This window comes from Odocoileus virginianus, chromosome 7 (assembly GCF_023699985.2).
Source record: "Odocoileus virginianus isolate 20LAN1187 ecotype Illinois chromosome 7, Ovbor_1.2, whole genome shotgun sequence".
Lineage (NCBI taxonomy): Eukaryota > Metazoa > Chordata > Mammalia > Artiodactyla > Cervidae > Odocoileus > Odocoileus virginianus.
This window is the reverse complement of record NC_069680.1, coordinates 11464538-11485323: the sequence shown is the minus strand read 5'-3', so window position 1 is coordinate 11485323 and position 20786 is coordinate 11464538.

Here is a 20786-nt window from a genome sequence, read left to right as displayed (position 1 = left end):
GAGTTGCCTGACTAGAAATCTCTAGTGTTTTGATCTACAAAGTTTTTCAAGTATGCATGTCATTTAGTATTTTTGACCTTCACAGAGCAGACATGAGAACATCCATTATGCACATGTAGGAACTGGTTTACATATCCAACATCATATGAGTGGAAGAGTCAGCATTATAACCTAGCAACTCATTTCATTGTTCAAGTAATCAAAAGATGGAAATCCAACAGGCAATTGGATTCTTAAGGCTAATTGATCCTGTGACTCTCACTCTTCTGCAACAACAGAAAGCTGGATGTTTGAAATGCCCTAAATCACAAATGGTAACCACCTGCTGACCTTCTAAATTAAAAATTTCAGCTGAAGATATGGGACATCCATGAGCAATTGTCTACTATTTACTGAAAAAATTATCAGTTCAGTTCAGTCACTCAGTCGTATCTGACTCTTTGCGACCCCATGGACTGTAGCACACCAGGCCTCCCTGTCCATCAACTCCCGGAGTTTACCCAAACTCATGTCCGTTGAGTTGGTGACACCATCCAACTATCTCATTCTCTTTGGTCCCCTTCTCTTCCTGCCCTCAATCTTTCCCAGCATCAGGGCCTTTTAAAATGAGTCAGTTATTCGCATTAGGTGGCCAAAGTATTGGAACTTCAGCTTCAACATCAGTCCTTCCAATGAAAACTCAGGGCTAATCTCCTTTAGGGTAGACTGCTTGGATCAATTGTATGCCTTTTAAAAACACCTGAAGAATACAATTCAGTTTAGCACCTCAATATCTCTAGGAAAGGCATCACTCTGCCCCCACCCTGCTGCCTGTTAAGGGTACAGATTCTAGTTGCTTCAAAGTATTTCCCTCACCCTGCAACTACTATAAATTACTGTGACTTCAGGTTAAAAAAAAAAAATTCTTCCTCAGCTAACAGCATTCCTCTTTACTATTGGCCAAAAACAAACATGATTTAGAAGATACATTTTTTCCAATGACTACTAGGTTAGTGGAAACTGGGAACATTTTTCATTTGTGCACTATACAACTCAACCAATTCTAACTGGCAGCCTGGTTTCTACAGAACACTAGTTAGGTAGGTCCTTGATAACTGTTGAATTTTTTTTCAGGGTGGAGGGGCAGAAGATGCATTTTGATAATTAAGTTTAGCAAGTGTTTACCGTAACTGTGGACCTTACCAGTATCATTACTATTTTAATGTGAACCATGGGGCTGCCTTTATTTATTTTCCAAATTTGTGTGCCAAAATACAGATAAGAGTTTTTAGCAGTGTCTGCAGAGATTTGTGCTACTAGCTCATGGAAAAGATTTGGAGAAACACATATTTAAGGAAATAACACCCCTTGGTCCTACCTCCAACACCCTTACTTAATTCTTATTGAAGATCTGCTCGGAAAGAAAAATCCCACTTACTCTCAAGTTTTCTTTCTTCTTTTTCTTAATTCCCATTTTGTTCCCAACACACATACACACACACACACACACTTAGATTGCTTCTGCTCCTTAGTACACAGCTTCAGTTCTCTTGCAATACCAACCAACCAAAAAGCCACACAAAATTACAGACCAAAAATACACCAAAGAGACCTTCTCAAAATCTCATATTTTTCAGCAGAGTTGTTTCATAGGGTAAAGGTAATCTCAAAATTCCATAACAGACCCTCTCAGCTCCTCAAATATTCATCTCTCTTTTCTTCCTACAAACCCAGGATATTTCTTCTACTCTCTTAAAACGTGTTTATTGTCTGTGACATGAAGGTAGAGAAAAGTCTATAAGAACTGGCATTTAGATCACTTTATTTGCAGGCTTCCTTGGCACAGGCCTACCTCAAAGGCAGAAGATATTTAAGGGTGACTATGAGCTTTGCTTTCTGGATGGTAAAGAAAATGGAAACAGAAAAGTGAGCACAGAATTGGCCAAGATAATTACATATTTTCATTCTAAACTGCTTTCTTCTATCACTGGATATTACAGCTAGAAAGGTCATCCAACTCTTACCTTGATATAGTGAAGGAAAAGGGTGTGTTTGGGGAGGTGGTAAATTGTCCAGAGCTCACCAGGTAGCATCTAAAGCGAAAGTAAAACTGAGCTGTCCGATACCCTCTCCCCTGGTCCATGCTGTTTAGTCAGTTAAGAGCTGAGTTAGCCTGGAATGATTTGCACGTAGCTGTAATGAATGATGCCCAAGCCTAGTTAATCATCAGATTCACCTGGGTTTCTCTTGCACCCATAGCCTTTCAGGTCCCACCCCAAACTTTGTGATAGCTGATTCATGGAGTCTGTTCTTCTATAATCTAAGTCTGTCCCAGTGAGTCTGAAATCATAAATGTTGGATAACTCTGGAAAATGCCATAGAGTTTGAGAATTATAATATATAACTTAAAAAAAAAAAAAAGATATAACTTCATTGTCCCAGACTTGTTTTTATTCTGTTAGTTAGTGTAAGAGATGGACCTTCCTTGGTGGAGTCAAGGGTATGGTTACTACTTTACACCTAGTTAGACTTTGCTAGGTGACCTATGGGAAGTTGCTTAATTGTTTTCAAGTCATATCTGTTATGAAAGCTGATGTGCAATGACCTGTCTCTTGGTTCATATCAAAGCCCAATTAATTATTAGGAGAAAAGATCTTTAACCCTTCAATAAAATTATTAAAAATTCAATACCTCTTTTTTTAAACAGCATTTTATTTTATTTTATTTTATTTTTTATTTTATTTTATTTTTTTAATTTTTATTAGTTGGAGGCTAATTACTTTACATCATTACAGTAGTTTTTGTTATACATTGATATGAATTAGCCATGGATTTACATGTACTCCCCATCCCAGTCCCCCCTCCCACCTCCCTCTCCACCCGATCCCTCTGGGTCTTCCCAGTGCACCAGGCCCGAGCACTTGTCTCATGCACCCAACCTAGGCTGGTGATCTGTTTCACCCTAGATAATAACATGTTTCAATGCTGTTAAACAGCATTTTAAATTTCAAATATGCCAAGATGAAAGAGAAACTTCTATGTAATTAAAAACAAGCAAATAAAGCATAAATAAAGCAAAGCTAAAAGTCTGATCTACACATGGACCCCAAAATAATTGGAAGCTCTATTTGAAACATTTAGAGAAGAAACAGATGCTATGCATTTTAAAATCTATTTCACCCTATGTAGAATAGATTCTCCTATTTCTTTCTCTTTCTCTTTGTTGGGCCATTATCACCTGTTTTTATGAGAATAAAAGACAAATGATATTTCTAGTACAGATAAGAAATATATATATAAGGCAAACTTTGGGGACATTTACCAACTGGCCAATTATAATTAGAAGTGAACTACTATGGAAGATAAAATTAATAAAATTCTAATGAGATCCCTTAAGTATTTGCATGTTTGAAAGGTATGCATGCTTATACTGACAGAAAAGGGTTTTCAGATCTCACAGACCAAAAGATGCAATTTAAACACAACAAACCAGTAGCAGAAATCTGACTTCTATCATAAGTCTGTAATTTTTCTTCTCTTTCACTGAAAGTTTGTAGAATCTACACTGTGTCAGGACTTACACATTTAGAAACAATTCACTTTCCTGGAACTTGAGGGGAGAACAGCTTTCCTTCTGAGCATCTCACAAGTCAACATTATCAGTAGCCATCATTATTAACAAGAACAAAACTTCCTTATTGTGGACCTGCTCTGTGTGATTAGATGACAGAATCAACCAAATACTGAGAACTAATATAAAGTGGTGGTAAGAATATGAGTTCTGACATGAGACTTCCTGGAACCAAAGCCTGACTCCATCATTTTACCAGGTATATACATCTAGGCAAGTTGCTTAACTTCTCTATGCCTCAGTTTAGTTTTAGTCATTTGAACAATGACAGAAGATGTGATATCTCCAACACTGAATTTTTTTCAAGTTTTTGATCACATACTGCATGAGGAATACTCAGCAAACTATGAGTAATGGGTAACAAATAAATGGAAACTTCATAATGAAGAATATATAAACATAATTCTGGAGTAAATTAAAAGTAACTCCAATGAATAAAATATTCAATTTAACCAAATCACTTAACAAATATTTATGGACATTTTTACTATGCATCAGGCATTGGGCTATAAGGCAAAGGTGTTATAGAAAGGAAGATGGCAATTTCTTGCCTCAAAGAGAAACTGATAAAGGTAAGATGCACATATCAGGGAGCTCCCCAGTGCCAAAATTTTCATAGGAAGGTCTTAATCATGATTGGGAGATGGGTGGGTATCCTTTGATGTCTTTCAGACACTCATATTTGTGGTTTATCTTTGCTTGCCATAGGAGCCAAGGACAGGCTACCAGAATGGGCTAACAAGATGAAAGATTTGATTTCTGGGCTCTGCCCTGCCAGATAGTCAAAGTGTAACCATGGGCAAGCCCCTCCCCCTCTCTCAGATCTCTCCTTCCTTCACAGCATCTCTCTAAGACTGGCTATGAGGATTCAATGAGCTAATTCCTGTGACAAGTACCTTGTGAATTGTCAGAGGCTGTGTCAATGAAAGGGTAAGGAAAATAAGATAAATTTGATAATACCCACTGAGAATCAATTTTGAGCAAAAAGCAGAACAAAAAGCAAATATTCAGCACCCCCTGTCTAGCCCCAAGCTTTCCCTCCTAGCTCCAAGTCTATCAATATCTCTAATCGCCTTTTTTATTTATGCTGGGCACTGAGCTAAATGCCTTATAGGTATTATTTCCATTAGCCAGCACTGCTGCCCCATGAACTGAGCACTATGGGTATCTCTCTTTACATACCAGAAATCTGATGCCAAGGGCCATCAGGTCCACAGTGGACCAATCCAGACCTAGAACCCAACCTAGGTTTCTCTGATGCTAAAACTTGTGTCATAAACCACTTTCACATTGAACTTCCAAGTTTACACCTCAGGGACCCTGAAGCCAGGGGCCGGCTACCTACATGCTGGTCCTTAGGGCCTGGGCTTCAGGGTACCCGGGCTGCCCACTGCTGCCCTTTTCTCCTGTGTTAACTTCATGGCTTCTAAGTGCCTCCAATTTGCTTTTTTGATTGTCAATATGTTCATATAATAAAACTAAATTAAAGCATCTCCCTGTCACTGAGAGAACAGAAGCACTTATGAAACGGGCCTTTGGTTATTGATGGCCTATCTTGATGCAGTGGAAGGAGGCATCCCGGAACATTCCACAAGAAACTCCTGACTCTTGACTCAGCCACTAACTTTCCACATTCCCTCAGACAAATAGTTTAACTGCTTTGAGCCTCAGTTTCTTCATCTGTAAAAGAGAACACTGCCTGCCATTCCTACGTTCTTGAATTCCTATAGGGATAAAATTAGGTAATGCATATGGAATAGGTCTATAAGCTTTAAAGTTCTACCATACTAACCATTGCTCTTTAACAGCATCTGTGGTATAATGAAATAATATGGATAAACTGAACTTGAATTCAAGTCCAGACATGACACTAGAAACTCTGTAATATTATCCAGGATTCTGTTCTATGAACATCATTTTTGTAATCAGATAATAGGGGATGTAAAACCTACTTTTTATAGTGGGGCTATAAAGTTAAAAATAGAAAAATTGCTTAGAACTTAGCTCAACACACTATTCTAATAAATACTATAGCTGATTACTATTAGCAGTTATGCATATTAATTTTCCCTAAGTATTAAAAAAACACAAAACACAGTATTTGGGCTTATTATGATTTAGAAAATAGACTCAAGATATGTAGATTTCTTTGGGAGGCTCTTAAAATACAAACAACCTTACTTGATGGGTGAGGGGAGGGTTGGAGAAGACACAGCAGCCTAAGATGTAAAACCTCCTTTTAGGGATAGAAGGGTTAAGGAGATTTAAAGTATGGCCACTATTACTGACACAGTCTGCTCTGGGCAAGGGTTAGGCTGGTTCCTGCTGTTTCTCTTGGCAGGAAGTGTAGGTCTGCTTTCATCAGGCCTGGCCTTTTCACTCTTGGGAGAGTGGCAACAGCAGCTTTTCGCTGTGAGGGGCCCTGGTAACCACGTTCTTGGAGCAAGATCAAGACTTTCTTGCAATCTTGTTACCCTCTCCTTTGATATGTACCCGGGCTTGAGGCATGCTGTGACCTGAAGGCCCCTACCCTGCATGGAATGCAGTGAAGACGGCCCTTCACATGCCTGTGGTCCCCTAAACTTCCAGATTCCCGACTCCAGAAAAATGATGAGGAACATTGAGTGTTTTAAAAGGGATGAAGTAGCCAAAGAGAAAACAGGTGGTCCCACTTAAGAAAGCATAGGTTTATGAGTCTTAAATGGATTTGGGGGTCAGACCCATCACTGTCTAGATTTGTATCTTTAGTGTTATTTTTAAAGTCTCTGGGTTTTAGTTTCCTCATCTGTTCAAAGAGGAAAATAATAGCAACCTGTCTTGGTTGTCCCAGGAATTGCCTGAGTTAATGGATAAAGAAATTAGCCTAGCAATTAACTCATTTTGTGTGTTCAACTACAATTGCTTTTACTACTGTTGCTTCCCTTTTGCAGATTATAAATGTATGTGGGGACTTTACAGAAAGCTTCTGGCTGCGCTGTGTTGTTCTGAAGAGTTTTCTTTAGCACTGATGTCAGGCAAGAGGATTAGCTAGAAGCTGTGGGGAATACAAAGATGCTTACATGGTGGCTCTGTCTTTAAGTAGCTGCCTAGCCAGCTGGTAAGACAGAGCATAAGCAGAGAGTGAGATCCAACAGAAGGAGATACATATGGGTGCTTAATGAGTGGCCCAGGTGGTGAATGTTACAGGAACTGAGATGTGGGAAAGGTCACTCACTGTGGGATGAAACTGTTGGAAAAGTTTCTCGCAGAAAATAATTCTTTTAGTCAGTCAGTCAAGTCGCTGCTCTCATTGAATGTTCATATGGTTCCATAAACTGTGCTCAGATTTAGGTTTGAACTGGGCCTTGGAGGATAAGTAGAACTCTAACTATTACACCTTGTCTTCATTTCCTTGGCTGCATTTACCTTAGTTTGTTCATCTCTCTACACTCTTCAGCCCTAACTAAAACTTCTGAGCATGTCCATCTATCAGTCAGTTCTGCAGGAATTTCAAACTCAATATACTCCAAGCTGAGGACATTATCTTTCTTTTGTACAAGTCATGACCTAGAATTTCTATTTCAATTCCCATCCTGATACATCCAATAGCCCCAAATCATTAACATTAAAATCAGTTCTAATTATTTCCTCACCCTATGTTTTGCAAACAGCTGCTCAAAAGATAAGCTCAGTTCAGTTGCTCATACATGTCTGACTCTTTGAGACCCTGTGGACCATAGCAGGCCAGGCTTCCCTGTCCATCATTAACTCCTGGTGCTTACTCAAACTCATGGCCATTGAGTTGGTGATGCCATCCAACCATCTCATCCTCTGTCGTTCCCTTCTCCTCCTGCCTTCAATCTTTCCTAGCATCTTTTCCAATGAGTAAGTTCTTCATATCAGGTGGCCAAAGGATTGGAGCTTCAGCTTCAGCATCAGTCCTTCCAATGAATATTCATAATTGATTTCCTTTAGGATTGACTGGTTTCATCTCCTTGCAGTCCAAGGGACTTTCAAGAGTCTTCTCCAACACCACAGTTCAAAAAATTAAATTCTTTGGTGCTCAACTTTCTTTATCATCCAACTCTCACATCCATACATGACTTCTGGAAAAACATAGCTTTGACTGGATGGACCTTTGTCGACAAAGTAATGCCTCTGCTTTTTAATATGCTTTCTAGGTTTGTCATAGCTTTTCTTCCAAGGAGCAAGCATCATTTAATTTCATGGCTGTAGTCAACATCTGCAGTGATTTTGGAGCCCAAGAAAATAGTTTCTCATTGTTACCATTGTTTCCCCATCTATTTGCCATGAAGTGATGGAACCAGATGCCATGATCTTAGTTTTCTGAATGCTGAGTTTTAAGCCAGCTTTTTCACTCTCCTCTTTCACTTTCATCAAAAGCTCTTCAGTTCCTCTTCGAATTTTGCCATAAGGGTGGAGTCATCTGCATAACTGAGGTTATTGATATTTCTCCTGGCAATCATATTTCCAGCTTGTGCTTCATTCAGTCCTGCATTTTGCATGATGTACTCTGCATAAAAGTTAAATTAACAGGGTAAAAGTCTTGACATACTCCTTTCCCAATTTGAAACCAGTCCATTATTCCATGCCTGGTTCTAACTATTGTTTCTTGACCTGCTTACAGATTTCTCAGGAAGCAGGTAAGGTGGTCTGGTATTCCCATCTGTTTCAGAATTTTACACAGTTTATTGTGATCCATACAGTGAAAGGCTTTAGCATAGTGCATGAAGCAGAAGTAGATGCTTTTCTGGAATTCTCTTGATTTTTCTATGATCCAACAGTTGATGACAATTTGATCTCTGGTTCCTCCGCCTTTTCTAAATCCACCTTGAACATCTGGAAATTTCAGCTCACATAATGTTGAAGCCTAGCCAGGAGAATCCTAAGCATTACTTTGCTAGCATGTGCTGCTGCTGCTGCTAAGTCACTTCAGTTGTATCTGACTCTGTGAGACCCCATGGACTGCAGCCTACCAGGTTCCTCCATCCATGGGATTTTTCCAGGCAAGGGTACTAGAGTGGGTTGCCATTGCCTTCTCCAGCTAGCATGTGAAATGAGTGCAATTGTGCAGTTGTTTGAATATTCTTTTGGCATTGCCTTTCTTTGGGATTGGAATGAAAACTGACCTTTTCCAATCCTGTGGCCACTGCTCAGTTTTCCAAATTTGCTGGCATATTGACTGCAGCACTTTCACAGCATCATATTTTAGGATTTGAAATAGCTCAGCTTGAATTCCATCACCCCACTAGGTTTGTTCATAGTGATGCTTCCTAAGGCCTACTTGACTTTGCACTCCAGGACATCTGGCTCTAGGTGAGTGATCATACCATTAAGTCATTAAGATCTTTTCTGTATAGTTCTTCTGTGTATTCTTGCCAGCTGTTCTTAATATCTTATGCTTCTGTTAGGTCCATACAGTTTCTATTCTTTATTGTGTCCATCTTTGCATGAAATATTCACAGCATACTAAAAAAGCAGAGACTTTACGTTGTCAACAAATATCCGTCGAGTCAAGGCTATGGTTTTTCCAGTGGTCATGTATGAATGTGAGAGTTGGATTATAAAGGAAGCTGAGCACAGAATTGATGCTTTTGAACTGTGGTGTTGGGGAAGACTCTTGAGAATCCCTTGGACTGCAAGGAGATCCATTCAATCCTAAAGGAAATCAGTCCTGAATATTCATTGGAAGGACTGATGTTGGAGGAGAAGGGAATGGCAGAGGATGAGATGGTTGGATGGCATCACCAATTCAATGGCCATGAGTTTGAGTAAACACCAGGAGTTGATGATAGACAGGGAAGCCTGGCGTGCTGTGGTCAAAGAGTTGGACACAACTTAGCCACTGAACTGACTAAGCTTGTGTTTAGGAGCATGCCTGTTCAGTTGCTGAATCCTGTCTGACTTTTTGTGACCCCATGGACTGTAGTCCACCATGCTCCTCTGTCCATGGAATTTTCTAGGCTAGAATACTGGAATGGGTTGCCATTTCCTCCTCCAGGTGATCTTCCCAACCCAGATATCAAACCCAAGTCTCCTGCATGGCAGGCAGTTTCTTTACTGCGGAACCAAAGAGCTTCTGAGAATTAGGAGATGGATTGCCTTAGGAGAGGGGAGAGAGTGTCACATTTTTCAGCTCACCATAGTCAATGATTTAAATTTTTATCACTTAAACAGGAAAGACTTGTTCTAAATTTTTAACTTGTGCTTCTTGAATCTTTCAGAACCTTTGTATATAGAATGTGGTCATGGCCTGAGCTGCAGGAATAAGAGGAAAGAGAATGCACATGGGGCAGGAAATAAGCAGACCATTATGTAGAAGGGTATAAAACAGAAGTTTACAGGTGACACCACATAAACATTTTTGAAAGATAAGGTGTATATTGCATATGATGTAAATTATGCTAGCATGCTCTTGAAATAGTTGTAGACAAGGTTAACTACCTTTGAACCCCCTTACTATACAATCGTTTAATATCCCTATAACCATAAAAGTAAAGTTTCCTTATAATTAGGGTGACATTATAATTTATCACCCAACTCAGAATATTGTTGAAAGGGAAGGAAGGTTCTTTTAAATCTAATACAGAATAACAAGCATAAATTTGGACTCTCCTGGGAAGCCAGGATATGAGTTTACTTTACTTATAATGAGATGTGGTGACAATCTGTAATCTAAGCCAACTTGTTCAAGTTCCAGGAAAGATGAATTTAGACTTATTTCTGTACTCTAGAAAATAAAATGTAAGTATGTAACAAAGTCACTATTTTTCCCCCTCCTGATTATGAAAATAATTCTGAGGTTTATTTAAGTTATTGGACTTATTTTGTAGTCTAAAATGATGGGAAAACAATTACTATAGAGGATTCCTCTAGAAACTACTCAGATATTAAATATACTCATTCATTCATTCATCTACCTTTTCAGTAAATATTTAGTCAGTATTTAATACACACCAGCTACAGTGGTAGGACATATACAAATTACGGCCATGACAGAAGTATATAAAGAACTTTAGGTGAAAAAGGATGAAGAACTAGGGAGGGCCTCTTTGAAAGGGCTGAGAAAGTGACATATCAGCAGGAGGGAAGAGATTTACTGTTTATTTTGGATTAAGTGAAGATGGAGGAAGTATTTTGAAGGAGAAGGGTGGCTGGGTCCAGATCTTGAAAAGCTGAGCACACATACAATTTCCACAAAATATGTACACATTATTTTACATGGCAAAAGGGACTTTGTAGACATGAATAATTTAAGGATGAAAAGATTATTTTTGAGTATTTGCATAGCCTAATAAAACCACAAGGCCCTTATAAGAGGGAAAGAAGAGGGTCAGAGTCAAATAGATATAAGGATAGAAGCAGAAGTCAGAGAGGAGAGAAGATGCTGCACTGTTGGCTTTCAGCATGAAGGAAGGGGCAGTGAGCCAGGAGATGCAGGCAGCCTCTCATCACAAGACCAAAGCAGGAAAGCAGTACTTCCTTAGAGCTCCCTGAAGGAACCAGTCTTGCCAACACTCTGGCTTTTGTCCAGGGAACCTGATTTCAGACTTCTTATCTCTAGAATAGTGAGAATAAATCTGAGGGTTTTAAGCCACTAAGTTCCTAATAATTTATTAAAGCAACCATGGAAAACCAATATACTGACTAATTGGGGAAAAGGGAGATTATATGCTTCTACAAGTCAAAATTCCATGGACACCTTGCTTCAAATATGGCCTGAGCCCGGGAAATTTGATTCCACCTTGTGCTTCATCCAGCCTGGCATTTCACATGATGTACTCTGCATAAAAGTTAAATAAGCAGGGTGACAATATATAGCCTTGACATAATACTCTTTTCCCGATTTGGAACCAGTCTGTTGTTCCATGTCCAGTTTTAACTGTTGCTTCCTGACCTGCATACAGATTTCTCAAGAGGCAGGTCAGGTGGTCTGGTATTCCTATCTTTTTAAGAATTTTTCAGATTTTGTTGTGATCCACATGGTCAAAGGCTTTGGCATAGTCAATAAAACAGAAATAGATGTTTTCCTCAAACTCTCTTGCCTTTTCGATGATCGATCAGATGTTGGCAATTTGATCTTTGGTTCCTCTGCCTTTTCTAAATCCAGATTGAACATCTGGAAGTTCACAGTTTACGTACTGTTGAAGCCTGGCTTGGAGAATTTAGAGCATTACGTTGCTAGCATTTGAGATGAGTGCCATTATGTGGTAGTTTGAACATTCTTTGGCATTGCCTTTCTTTGGGATTGGAATGACTACTGACCCTTTCCAGTCCTGTGGTCACTGTTGAGTTTTCCAAATTTGCTGGCATATTGAGTGCAGCACTTTCACAGCATCATCTTTTAGGATTTGAAATAGCTCAACTGGAATTCCATCATCTCCTATAGCTTTGTTCATAGTGATGCCTCCTAAGGCCCACTTGAGTTCTCATTCCAGGATGTCTGGCTCTAGGTGAGTGATCATACCATCATGATTATCTGGATTGAGAAGATCTTTTTTTTTTTTTTGTAGTTCATCTAAGTATTCTTGCCACCTCTTCTTAATATCTTCTGCTTCTTTTAGGTCCATGCCATTTATGTCCTTTATTGTACCCATCTTTGCATGGAATGTTCCCTTGATATCTCTAATTTTCTTGAAGAGATCTCTACTCTTTCCTATTCTATTGTTTTCATCTATTTCTTTGCATTGATCACTGAGGAAGACTTTATTATCTCTCCTTGCTATTCTTTGGAACTTTGCATTCAATTGGGTTTATTTTTTCTTTTCTCCTTTGCCTTTTGCTTCTCTTCTTTTCACAGCTATTTGTAAGGCCTCCTCAGAGTGCCACTTTGCTTTTTTGCATTTTGTTTTTTCTCGGGGATGGGTTTGACCTCTGCCTCCTGCCCAGTGTCAGGAACCTCCATCCATAGTTCTTCAGGTACTTGGTCTATCAAATCTAATTCACTGAATCCATTTGTCACTTTCACTGTATAATTGTAAGGGGTGTGAGTTAGGTCATACCTGAATGATCTAGTGGTTTTCTCTACTTTTTTCAATTTAAGGCTGAATTTGGCAAAAAGGAGTTCATGATCTGAGCCACAGTCAGCTCCCAGTCTTGTTTTTGCTGATAGCGTAGAGCTTCTCCATCTTTGGCTGCAAAGAATATAATCAATCTGATTTCGGTATTGACCATCTGGTGATGTCCACGTGTAGAATCTTCTTTTGTGTTATTGGATGAGGGTGTTTGCTATGAGCTATGAGTGTGTTCTCTGGGCAAAACTGTTAGCCTTTGCCCTGCTTCATTCTGTACTCCAAGGCCAAATTTGCCTGTTACTCCAGGTATTTCTTGACTCCCTACTTTTGCATTCCAGTCCTCTATAATGAAGAAGACATTTTTTGGGTGTTAGTTCTAGAAGGTCTTATAGGTCTTCATAGAACCGCTCAACTTCAGCTTCTTCAGCATTACTGGTTGGGGCATAGACTTGGATTACTGATATTGAATGGTTTGCCTTGGAAATGAACAGAGATGGTTCTGTTGTTTTTGAGGTTGCATCCAAGTACTGCATTTCAGACTCTTTTGTTGACTATGATGGGTATTCCATTTCTTCTGAGTGATTCTTGCCCAGAGTATTAGATATAATGGCCATTTGAGTTAAATTCACCTGTTTCAGTCCTTTTTACTTCACTGATTCCTAAAATGTTGATGTTCACCCTTGCCTTCTCCTGGTTGACCACTTCCAATATTCCTTGATTCATGGACCTAACATTCCAGGTCCCTATGCAATACTGCTCTTTACAGCATCAGACTTTACTTCCAACACCATTCATATCCACAACTGGGTGTTGTTTTTGCTTTGGCTCCATCTCTTCATTCTTTCTGGAGTTATTTCTCCACTGGTCTCCAGTAGCATATTGGGTACCTACTGACCTGGGGAGTTCATCTTTAAGTATATAGTATAGGAATTCCTTTTTTCTTGGAACATATAGTATAGGATTTCCTTTTTTTCTTTGTCTACTATTTCATTTAAATGATTTGTATTAAGTGCCTATTCAGTGAAAGAGACCATGTAAGGTTCTAGTGTGGAGTGGGTAAAGGGCCCTAAGATGTCCTTGATAGTCAAAAGGACTACTCTGCAAGAAGAGAAGGGGGAAAAAATACGACCCTGGGACAAAATCATGTTAGGTCAAAGTCTTATTAGCTATTCAGAACACAAAGTACAAGAGTTGTTTATCGGTTCCTTTCTGCAATTACTTTGGATAAAGAACCCCTCATGTAATGGCACTGAAGGATTGTTGCTGTCAAACAGTAGAGATGAAATGAGATCATCAAGCAAAGCTTGAGCGCCAAAAAATTGATGCTTTTGAACTGTGGTGTTGGAGAAGACTTTTGAGAGTCCCTTGGACTTGCAAGATCCAACCAGTCCATCCTAAAGGAGATAAGTCCTGGGTGTTCATTGGAAGGACTGATGCTGAAGCTGAAACTCCAATACTTTGTCCACCTCATGCAAAGAGTTGACTCATTGGGAAAGCCCCTGATGCTAGGAGGGATTGAGGGCAGGAGGATAAGGGGATGACAGAGGATGAGATGGCTGGATGGCATCACCGACTCGATGGACATAGTTTGGATAAACTCCCGGAGTTGGTGATGGACAGGGAGGCCTGATGTGCTGTGATTCACAGGGTTACAAAGAGTTGGACATGATTGAGCGACTGAACTGAACTGAATATCACACATTTTAAAAGTGAATATGTTTTAATGTAAACTGCTTAGATGAACACATTCATAATTTAACCCACTGAAAATTGTGGCAGGAGAAATGGTAATAGTTCTTCATTCATTCTGATGTATTTCTTCAAACCTTCCTGGGCCAGCAGCACCGAGATATCTTTGCTCAGGTATTAAAAGCATGATGAGCAATGGCTTCCATCATGTTTAGAAAATGATAGCCTAAAACAAACACCTGAACAATCTAACAAACAAGAAATAAATTTCAAGTAGCTTCAAAGAGTGTCCTATTGGAGTGATATGGGGACCCTGAACTCCCCTATTATCACCCTTGATTGTAAATGAACTCTTCAAGAATTTTCTTTCTATCTGGGGCCATTAGAGGAAGAAATACAACTGTAAAAGTCTGACCTGAAGGCAAGTGACTAGTGGGAACACTCCCAGGGCTGCCCATTAACTTCACAAAGAACATTTAATGATGAAAAATAACGTGTGTTTTTATAGTACTTCTTTTCTTAGAGCAGCCACCATACTGGGCTACAGATTTTAATGTCATTTGAATCTGAATTTATATGAGAGTAATAAGTATGTTCCTATAAGGCTGTAGGTGATTTAGAATTTAAAAAATTGAATTATACTTAAAATATACAATAATAATTCAGTCTTTGAAGAAACCCTGCAGTGTATCCCTTGGAATGTCAGAGGATCCTTGATTCTGTGAATAACTATGGTTTGTGAAAACTTGCTGCATTGTTTGTGTCATTCAGCATTTTCATATTGAAGAAGGGTAGTTTGTGGTTTTCTTTTAGGTCAGTTTAGTTTATTAATATTTATAAGATTCTTTATTTTAAAAGGTAAGTCTTCATTTCTTTTGTACCCACTGAGATTCTTTCCTGAAATGTGATTATTTTCAGTTGGCATCACTGTTAATATCATGCTAAATATTTCACATATTCATATTATAGATTATCTTTGGGATAGTAGATTTAAATGGAGCCAATTAGCACATCTATTTACCATGGTTTGAGAGCAATCCAGAATCACTGTTACTATCACATCAACAAAGATATCCTGGTTCCCAACTGTGAGAGGACAAGAACATACGCATATGAAAGAAAGCATCAGAGACACTAGAGGGGGATTAAGAACTAACCACACAAAGCCAATTATTAGATTTACTGACTTTTACATTATTTGCTTCCGTTGGAAAAAAAATAGACAAAAGAGAAAAGAAGAGCATAGAAAGATGCCCAAAAAACATATATAAGAAAACTATCATGTACAAATTATTCAATGAATAGTTGGCATTAAGATTTATTTATGGAACAAACTTCTAAACAGAGAAAACCACTGTAGAATTTTTTTTTATTATTTTAGAATTGTGCAACCATAAATAGACAGATTTCTATTGAAATGGGTCACATTTCCACCAGTCCATTATGAAGAATGCAAAGTATCCTTAACAGCATGAGAGTTCAAGAAATGTGCCAAGGATACTGTGGACCACACCTGACATTGAAGGTTGAACAAAAAAGAAAATATTTTATACTTTGATTATAATATTAGAAAAAATCATATATGAAAGAGCACATCTTTAATACACTTAATAAATTCACCCCCAACCCCAAATACATCAAAAAAAGAAATCAGTTTCTAGCTGGGAATTGGACCATAAAGAAGGCTGAGCGCTGAAGAATTGATGCTTTTGAACTGTGGTACTGGAGAAGACTCTTGAGAATTCATTGAACTGCAAGGAGATCAAATCAATCAATCCTAAAGAAAACAATCCTGAATATTCATTGGAAGGACTGATGTTGAAGCTGAAATTCCAATACTTTGGGCCACCTGATGTGAAGAGCCAACTCAGAGAAGACCCTGGTGCTGGGAAAGACTGAAGGTAGGAGGAGAAGGGATGACAGAGGACAAGATGGTTGGATGGCATCACTGACTCAATGGACACAAGTTTGAGCAAGCTCCAGGAGATCGTGAGGACTGGGAAGTCTAGCGTGTTGCAGTTCATGGGGTCACAATGAGTCAGACATGACTGAGCAACTACACAACAACAAGAGAAGCTGGGAGTTGGGTGCAGATTTATCCCAGATCATGTGTCCTTCCTCCCCTCCTGTATGGTTTCATCATCAGTTGCCAGAGGAGGATGATACCTCACAGAAATGGCCTTTCTTCTAACCATTGTGGGCTTCAGGCAGTCATGAAGCAGCAATTGCATCCAGACAGTGAGTCTTCACAGCCAATGTGAAATGTATTTATGCTATATTTTGGGTTGGTCAGACATTACATTCAGTTCAGTTCAGTTCAGTCGCTAGTCATGTCCGACTCTTTGCAACCCCATGAATCGTAGTATGCCAGGCCTCCCTGTCTGTCACCAACTCCCAGAGTTTACTCAAACTCATGCCCATCGAGTCAGTGATACCATCCAGCCATCTCATCCTCTGTCGTCCCCTTCTCCTCCTGCCCCCTATCCCTCCCAGCATCAGGGTCTTTTCCAATGAGTCAACTCTTCACATGAGGTGGCCAAAATATTAGAGTTTCAGCTTCAAACATTACATTACATTACATCATATGGAAAAAAACCCAAATAAACTTCTTGGCCAACCCAATACTTCCTTTTGACAAACACATAACAGTTACAAATATATATATAAATATATATATATATAATAAATATAAGTAAATATGAATATATATGTGTGTGTGTGTGTGTGTGTGTGTGTGTGTGTGTATCTATCCAGTGTTTTGAATCTTCAGTTATTCCTGATTCTTTTGCATAAGCTCTGTGAGCCCTATGATTTGTTTACCTTTGTAAATCCTGTCAACCAGGCTGGCAACTGGGAAGGTGGGTGCTGGGGATGGGTAGCTACCTCTAGTCAAGAGAGAACATTTTCTCTGGAAGCCCAGAGCAATGATAGGGAGCAGAGCAGAGCAGAGCAGAGCAGAGCAGAGGGTCCACCCAGGGCCTTAGGAAGAACAACTGACTGAAAATTTCAACCTAGAGGCCTGGCAGTGCTGACTTCAGGAGGAAATAAAGGCCCAGCTTTTGGGGCCATATGATACCTAGAGCCTAAGATTATTTCACAGTTTGAGAATGGCTTGATTTAAGGCTAATTCCATTTGAAATGTTTGATACCTTTCCTGATAGGTGCTTATGGCAACTCCTTGAAGTCATGGGTTGTATATTTAATGTTCCTAACTGATGTAACAATGTTCAATATATGGATGGACTTCAAGTGTATGGGCTGGTGGACTGATGTGGACTTAAAAAAAAAAAAACTTTTACTACAGAAGGAATGACCAGTGTAATACCTTTTATACTTTACTCCTACCCTCAGCCAAATGTGTCCAAATAAGTGAATCTGAGATCCTGGAAGTTTCTCAGGGCTTCACTCAATGGTCTGGTTTCCTAGGACTGTTGGGGCAGGAAATGCCACTAGTCATGATGTTATTATATTTTATCAGGATTTTTTCTAAGTTGAATGGCTGAAACAAGGAGGTAGGTCAAAAAATAACTTTATGCTAATATCTGCTTACATGGTAAATCATCTTATGTGTGTATACATACATAATTATTCTGAGTAAGTTGCCCACTGACTCTAAAGAGAGGTTCCCACATCATATTATAAAAAGAGAAAAACACACAGGAAAAAAGTAAAAAGCAAAGGACTTCTCCCTCTTGGACATGCAAATAATGAGAATGTAGAGGAGAGAACTTCACTTTCAACCTGCACCTGCAGACCCACAATATTCTCACTAAGTGAAGAGTATCAGAGAAATAAAATGGGAAAATATATTTTAAAAACATCTCATCAAAGAAATCTATTCATAAACAGTAAGCACATGAAAAGATGATGAAAATCATAAGTCATCAGAAAAATGCAATTTAAATCACAATTAAATACCACTTCACACCTACCAGAATGATTAAAATAAAGAGACATGCTGGTGCACTGGGATGACCCAGAGGGAAGGGATGGGGAGGGAGGTGGGAAGGGGGTTCAGGATGAGGAACACATGTAAATCCATGGCTGATTCATGTCAATCTATGGCAAAAACCACTACAATATTGTAAAGTAATTAGCCTCCAACTAATAAAAATAATTGGGAAAAAATAAAAATAATAAATTTAAAAAAATTAAAACTGCATATTAAAAAAATTAAAAATTAAAAAAAAATAAAATAAATAAAGAGACATGTTTGATAGAATCTGGAGAAACTAGAACCCTCTGCTGAGAATATAAAAGACACAGTTACTTTGATAGCTTCCAAAAGAGTTAAATATTATATAAACTCATCATGGTAACCACTTATGGTGACAATTGTGTTTATATGACATGTCCTAAAAAGAAATATCTGCAGAAACAAAATGTAAAGAGTGGCTGCCTGAGGCTAGAGGTGGCAAAGAGAAGTGTATGCAAATGGGCACGTGGGATCTTTTGTGGGGAGATGGAAATGTTCTAAAATTGGATTGTGGTAAAAGTTGCATAACTGTAAATTTTCTAAAAATCTTTGAAATTATACACTTAAAATTGGAGTATTTTATGGTATGTAAATTATATCTAAAAACCATAAGATTAAATTAAATAACTGTGCTATAATCCAAATGTTTGTAAAAGCAGAAATGAATTACATCTCTATCTACATCAAACCAAAGCTGAGCCAAAAATGTCAAATGTATATTAACACCTACAAACTATGTATTCATATAACATATTATATTATAACATATAACATATAATATAACATGATTATGTAGCATGTATCATATAACATATAACATTATGTGGCATATAACATATAAACATATAACATATAACATAACATGATTATAACATAATTCATAGTATATGAATTCATATAAGCATTCAGATATTTAAAAATACTAAAAACTCTGCAGTATTTTGATGGGTTTTGCTTTGAAAAGTTTAGAGTAATGTATCAAAATAAATTTAATATTTAAAAAGTGACTACTGTTTTTCTCAAAGCAATTCCATCATAATCATTATTATTATCATATTTAATAATCATTGTATGTATTAACCTAACAAACAATGCAGCTGTGGGAACCCATTCAAGGACACTTGTGGATGTAATAACCTAAACATTCATCTGACATCCTCATTCAAGATATCCCTTCCAAGATTGGAAAAGGATTTCTTCCTGAGGCAACACATTTAATGACACTCTGAATCCCAGAAAAACATTTTCAAGTTTCTAACAAATATCTTTACTTGCACGATCTAGAGCAATGTTTTCCAATAGAACTTTCTGCAATAATATAAATGTTTTATAATCTATGGTCCAATATAATGACCACTCCCTAGCAACATGTTACTATTAAGAACCTGAAATGTGGCTAGTGAGCATGAGGTCCTAAGGTTCCATTTTAATTAATTCTAATGAATTTAAATTTAAATAACTGTGTATGGCTAATGGTTACCATACGGGATAGCACAGGGCCAGAGGTCCATCCAATTTAAATGAATAAGGAAAACTGAAGTCCTACTCCTTCTTGAAAAATCTACTTCTTCTCTTGTTATATTCCTCATCTCAATGAAAGTTACAATCATTCATCCATTCCAGAAATCTTGGAGTCATCCCAGAGATGACTTGCCATCTGCTTGCCATCTGTCATCCAACCCTAGAAATTCTCTACCTTCAAACTGGCTCTTTATTCTTGCCTGCCCTCTGTATTTCACTGCTTCTTTTTCCTGCTTTTCTATTTCTCACCTCATCTTGTATCAGTCTGTTTTGTCTCTATGTAACTTATTTTACTAGCCTACACCCTCTGTCTCTGCATGACTGCCACACTAACTTTATACATGGCATGTCTCAAAATGCCTCCCTACTCTTGAAATCTTTCAGTGTTCTCCATTGTATTCTAGATGTAATCTAAATTTTATTTGAGCTTCTTCATTGCATGGCCCCCCCTGTACTTGTTATTAATCAGTTCTGCTCCCTCATACCATTTGCACAGGTTGTCCTCTTACATCATATTATAGACTGTCTTCTATGTTTTTATAAGGAAGGCAGGACTCACAGACAACAAGAATAGGTGATCCAGATGCAGACTATGGGGGTTTAAATGTTTGGTCCCCCAGTTAGCTTCCCTTAGGTCACACTTCCTAAGCTGTAAAAAGTGGGATAATAACAGCAATTACCTCTTAGAATTAACAATATAATGCTGATAGAGCATAAACTTGTGTTTGAGGTTATGTATGCATTCCATGAATGTTTGCTATTGTTATTAATATTCCTGACTTGCCCATCTTATGGATCACTACTTATATTTCAAGATTCAGATATCACATTGCCAAAGATATCATTTGTAATGGCCTTCTTTCTCCCAATCAATTTGTCATCCTAAGCTATAATTCTATAATTAAACTGGCATGCAGTTGTATGACTCAATGTATAGAGGATATTGTTACATTTTTATATTCACCCCTTCTACGAA